The sequence below is a fragment of the Sceloporus occidentalis genome, unplaced genomic scaffold (assembly GCF_023333645.1).
Source record: "Sceloporus occidentalis isolate IW3139 unplaced genomic scaffold, rSceOcc1.0.p SCAF_7, whole genome shotgun sequence".
Lineage (NCBI taxonomy): Eukaryota > Metazoa > Chordata > Lepidosauria > Squamata > Phrynosomatidae > Sceloporus > Sceloporus occidentalis.
In genome coordinates, this window is record NW_028316987.1 from 42,722,103 (window position 1) to 42,728,102 (window position 6,000).

At 38.6% G+C, this 6,000-nt stretch overlaps 1 protein-coding gene across 3 annotated transcripts in view; it reads right to left on the bottom strand.

Annotated features, from left to right (window-relative positions):
• The window catches only part of TRAK1 (trafficking kinesin protein 1), a 94,384-nt gene extending 88,673 nt beyond the window's left edge, over positions 1-5,711 (bottom strand). For 2 of the 3 annotated variants that reach the window (XM_089532750.1, XM_089532748.1), the window contains exon 1: positions 5,470-5,711. The gene's annotated coding sequence lies outside the window, so the exon portion shown is untranslated. Of the gene's footprint in view, positions 1-4,799; positions 4,879-5,469 lie in introns of those variants that run through there. The other variant, XM_089532751.1, reaches the window with a different exon arrangement.
• Positions 5,712-6,000: the final 289 nt, after the last annotated feature.

A 6,000-nucleotide genomic window follows, 5' to 3' on the forward strand; every position in this document is an offset into this window, starting at 1 on the left:
GAAAGAGCATGGCTTTACACAGATTTACTATCTCCTGGAAAAACAAATTGTAACACTATTAAGATGAAAGGCTTTTGTTATTCTACAGGATTTCTATGCCATACACTGCCCAGAGGGGTGGCAAGAACGCTGAAAAACCAAAAGTATTATTAGTAAAAGACAAAGACCAAAATGTTAGCAACTAATCTATTGTTGTGTTACAGCTTTAACCCTGAAAATGAATGGCAAAATAATAAAACTGAAGCTGTACAAAAGATTAAATCTTAGAACTTCACAGGGAAATATCCTAAAGATATTTTTTTAAGTAGTAAAATTTGAACTCTCAAGGTTGAAGAAAAGTCCCATGGCACCTTAATGACGAATTGATTTACTGTGGCATAGCATTCCTAGACCAAAAGAGAAAATGGATGCCACAGTAATTATGCTGGCCTTTAAAGGTGTGGCAACACTCTTTTATGTTTCTATTAAAGTTAATAGGGCTGCCCTTCTGGAACGTGTCATTTTTCAAGGACATCAAGCTGAACTGCACACCAGATTAGATGCTGGGGTGGAGGGAGCGATGTTTTTAAAGAAAAATTTGTTAATAAGTAATGGTAATTACTTATTACCATTACTCAAATCTCTGCTCAGCCATGGAAACCCACTGGGTGACCTTGGGCAAGTCAGTCTCAGAGGGAGGCAAAGGCAAACCCCTCTGAACAAACCCTGCCAAGAAAACCCTTTTTGAGAAAACTTAGGGTAGCCATAAGTTGGAAGATTTGAAAGTGCACAACTTTTATTGAGCATCATACACCACTAGATGGTGCCAAACTTTCACATCTAGCAACCACTTGATCATACTGGAATAAAAACTTTGGAGGCTTAGCTTTCCACTAGAAACAAAAGAAATTGCAACGAAAAAGGGAACCCATAAACAGTACAGTAATGGATAGACTCAGTCAAGAAAGTCACCGGAGTCTGCAAGACTTGAGCAGGGTTGTTGATGACAGGGTTGACTTGGAGGTCTCATTCATAGGGTCTCTATTAAGTCAAAGTTGCCTTGACAGCCATTAATAACAAAAAATATAGTCTGGATCATTATACAAAGGGATCTTGTACGACCTTTGAGGCTAAATGTGAGAAAGTTGGCAGCATACGCTTTCATAGCCTTAAGTCTACGAAGGCTTATGATGCCAACTTCTTTCTCTTACTTAATCTCAAAGATCCCTTTCCATATTGTTCTATCCTAGCAGTGCTCTACTGACATGAGAATCCTCTGCTTTCACTTGTTGGGTGAAACAGCTGCTTTATTTAATTATGCTTCTATCAAAAGTAATCAATTAATCTCCATTTAGAGATGTGTGGCAGGCAAGGGAATCTTGTGATATTCCTGATGTTTTTGGACTGCAAGTCCCAACAGCCCTAGCTAGCACAGCCAATGGTGGGAAAGGCCAGAAGTTGCAGTCAACCATCCTCTGGAAGGCTGTATGATTCCTAGCTCTGTCACAGCCATAAAATAGCTTTTAGCTACATCTCACTAGCCAAATGCTTTGTAATATATCCATCCACTCCAATTTGATGGGAAAAAAGAACATTTTGGGTCTTCATAACAGCAATTACATAACAGATGTTTCCAAAAGCAATGAAAAAAACTTCATCAGCTAGTAACATCAAATTTCATGGTCATTCCTCAGCTCAACTACATATTTCAAAGAATATATAAACTAAGATCCTGGCTATATCTACTTAATTACATTATTTTTCTTCTTAAAAAAAGAAAGAAAGAAAAACAAGTAGGAGGAGAAGTTGATTCCTTCTGTATGTTTGGGCATAGAATGGGGGCCAGATATGATTTGAAAACAGGAGCATCCATAAAAATGAGGGCTATGACGGACCTTACCCATTCTGACTGTGCAATTTCCGTATCCTCAAAAGAGAAAATGATTGTGAATCTCTCACATTACTAAAAAAAAGTACATGTAAGATTCCAAGATTCAAAGTAGAAAATTATAAGTGATACACAAACAAAATAATTGTTCTTGAAAGCTTATTGCAACAAATATCTCATGTTTTAGGCACCACCAGAAAACTATGTATATGTACATTCTACTAGAAAGAGACATTCTGCAAAGGGTGTCATTGTGAATTTTTAAAGTGCTTGTAAATTCAAGAATTTAAATACATCCTTCTCTCAAGTTATCTTTAAGTAAAAAGGTTAACTGAAATGCTAAGCACAAAATCTGTATCATATTTATTTCTTAGATCTAGATCCAAATTGCATGTGCAATGGCTGAGCTTGCTAAAATTAGGAGGTTATAGCTAAATACTAGTTAGTCAGCAAGGATTAAATTTAAAAAGGAGAAGTAGGTCTAAACATTATCTTAAAGCAAACATAGCAACTGTGGTGGAGATTCCTCAAACATAATTTTAATTGTGTACATGTTTAGATACAAATAATTTCATATTTCTAAAAGCATTCATATCATGTGGTTGTTATGACTAGTGAGGAAAATAAAAGCTAACATTTTATGGAGCCAAGAGTCTCTATGACAAAAAAGAAATGAGTGCTCTTCCAGAGCTCGAGGGTGATAGTTAGCAAGAGCGGTAGCATCTGATGGCAAACATACCGTGCCTTCAACTTTTCTCTTGTTTCTGTTTTTTGGTTTTACCTGATACCATTTAGTAACTGAATAATTTCTATAGGCAGCCCTCCATATCCATGGATTATTTATCTACAGATTCAACCAACTATAGTTTGGAAATATTCCAAAAAGATGTACAATCAAAGCAACCTTGATTTTGCTATTTTATATAAGGGTCACAATTTTACTATGCCGCTGTATATAATGGGACTTGAGAATCCATAGATTTTGGTATCCATGGGGATTCCTGGAACCAAAACCTCAGTGATTCAGCATCCACAGATTTGGTTCCTGGAACCAAAAACCCAGCAGATACCAAGGGCCTACCATACATTAATACACTGTGCTGGATGGGAGGCTCTAGGTTAAGGAAGGGTCATACTCAGAAGAACTTCTCTAGTGGGTTCAGGAAAACTTTACTTGAAGAATGTGAGTGACCTAATAAAAAGAGGAGAAACCTGATCTGAGCACAATGGTAGCCATAACAGAGATAGATATGTGCTTTAGTCTTCATGGGCAAAGGTCCATCAACAGATAACACTGGCTGTTTACAACTACCTTTGACAAGTGGAAAGAGGTAGAGAGCTTCAGAATGATAAGTGTGATACTGATTTGAAGAGTCCAGGGAGCAAGAGGTGGTAATAGTTTTTGAGGGAAAAGGTGCGTTTTACAGAAGCATCTGGAAAGAGCCGGAAAGGGCATAACAAAAGAGACAAAGGGAAATCTAGCAATAACTAAACCCAAAGCATACAGCCAAGGATTTTTGTGCTGGGCACAAAAGATTGCCATTTGTAAAAAAAATTGCAAAAGAATCAATGATGTGGCCAAAGATTTAGAAGAAAATAAAGACAATTACAAGATGGAGAAAATGGCCCAATTTTGCCTATTTAACAGCACCTTTTCTGCTGAACCTCACAACAGCTGGTCCAACATAATCTGTTTCTCCCATTCCCAACAGTAATGAAACTGAGCTATATGCAGAAACCGTAGTTCAAGGCATCAAGGCATGCAAACAGAAAGAGGATATTCAGTTAAAGTCTTCCTGACCTCAGGGGAATACTTGAAACGAGAAGTCATAAGCATAGTTTTGCTACAACATGCCCAGAGTGGATGTAATTTGTTTAAGAGAATAAATTCAGTTCCTTCCTGTTTGTGTGAGGCCCTTCACTTACCTGAGATTTTTTTAAAGGAATAATATAATTACAAGGATGTTTAGAATGCACATAATACCAAATCTCTGTGTTTCCGATGAATCCCCATGTGACCCACTTAGGACCCATAAAGAATATTCACTTGCAGTTTCCTGGAAATATACCTGTTGTCCCTTCACTGGTTAACCAATATTTAAAAGGGGAGGGGAAATAATAACTCCAGCTCTAACTATAATGCAGGCTATGCCTCATAGGGAAAAAATACTTCTAGTGTGAAGTTCAGTTAACTTGTTATTCCTATATTACTCTTTGCAGCAGAAAGGATAAGCACAAAAATGATGGTATTTCAATAATGATGAAACCACGTTAAAAGCCAAAGGATAAACAGATAAACAAATAGGCATGTTCATGTACCAAACAATAGGGAAGTCCTCAGGGAGTCCTTATGTAACCTTACATTCTGTACACAATCTAATCACAAGGAAATAACATTGTGTGTGGGCTAAGCAACTTCAGAGTCTTTAGAGGCCAATTTCCACCCTTCCAGGATCCACCACAAGTCACAATGAAACCAGAAGTGTTTGGAAGTCCACTTCCAGCTCTAGTGAAATCCCTCCTGTTTTCACTCAAAAAAGAGGGCCAACTGATACAATTTAAATATAACATAAAAGTTATTACATAAAGGGCTCTTCCAGATTGGTCTGAACAAGAAGCAGGAGTCATCACAACCTAAGACTTTTGTCTAATTGTTGTTTTGGCATCCACTTGTTCTATTCTTTTGGGAGGCTGTTTGTAGTGATTTCTTGGTTTTGTACTCTTTCATTTAAAATCCAGAACTTTGATATCTGCTGAGCACACTCTGGACCTTGTTCTCTGCAGTGGATGGGGTGAATGTGATCTGCATGTGTAGAAAATATCTATAGTTCTGTTGTCAGGGCCAAATTACTATCTGGTGGGGTTTACTGGAACTCAGGCCCGCAGCAGGGGGTAAAGAAGTCATTAAAATGGTCCTCCCCCAGATGCTTACGGATCTGGATGGATTCCTGATGGCTCTTGGGGAGTCTCCTGCTGCCTTGACAGGTGATCCTGCTGGGAAGGTTTGTCTCTTTGTCCCACTACCCTCACAGGTACGGCTGGTGGGAACGTCTCATTATAATTTTTCGTGGGTTTTTTGGGCTATGTGGCCATGTTCTAGAAGATTTTCTTCCTGACGTTTCGCCAGCATCTATGGCTGGCATCTTCAGGCATCTCATTATAACTTTTTTATCTTGTGAATTTTTAGTGATGTGTTTTTTAATTTGTTGTAAGCCACCTTGTGTCCTGAACTGGGAAGAAGACAGGATAGAAATAACAACATTTTAAACATACTAATCAACGTTTTTAAAAATTACAGCATTTCTTTAAGAGACCCTTCTGCAACAGCTTCCTACAGCTGAAGGCCTGCCTGAACAAAAGACCTTTGCTGGTGGAAAAGGATATACCTTCTGTCTCTCGGTGTCTGTTCATTAATTCTTCCATAAGGATGCAATCTGGTGATATAATAGTAGCTCTGAACTCTGAAGTGCAAGTAAATGAGCTTCTCCTAACACACTCAGCAAGAATTATACAGTATCACCAGTTAACTTCTAGGGAGGGGGAGATCATCATCACCAAAGAAAGAATTAGTGGAAAAAAGAAGAGTCAAAATTGTTTCCTACCAGTAATGGTGCCGGCATCTCTGTACTCCCTGTAGTTTGACACATCATTTTCCACAGCTTCACTTACATAGTGCTCTTCATGAATGCCTGCATTACAGGCTAGGACTGCATGGTTGATTATCTCAGGAGAGGACACAGTGGCAGCCAAAGTGCAGTCGTTCAAAGCTGTGGCGTCCAGCTTGGCAGGTTTCAGAGGGAAGTGCCAACTGCCATCAGGGGGGCCAGTGATGGAGATTGGAATCTGGCTGAGATAGACAATTCAGACTTCTCTCTTTGCTGTTGCTGGCTTACTTGAGATCTGGAGGGGGGGAAACAGACACACATGATATAATCCAGGCAATCTCAACAGAGTTAATCAAAATAGGTTTCTTAAGTAATTTGTTCTTGGCCAGCAAATCCCAAGATACATTTTGTAAATGAGCTAGGAAGCTGTGAGTATATACTGGTCACTATTTATTCTTAGATGTATTTTAACATCTGTATTTGCAAACAAAGTTAGAAAGATCATGGCTGGGAATAAAGCCAGGGGTC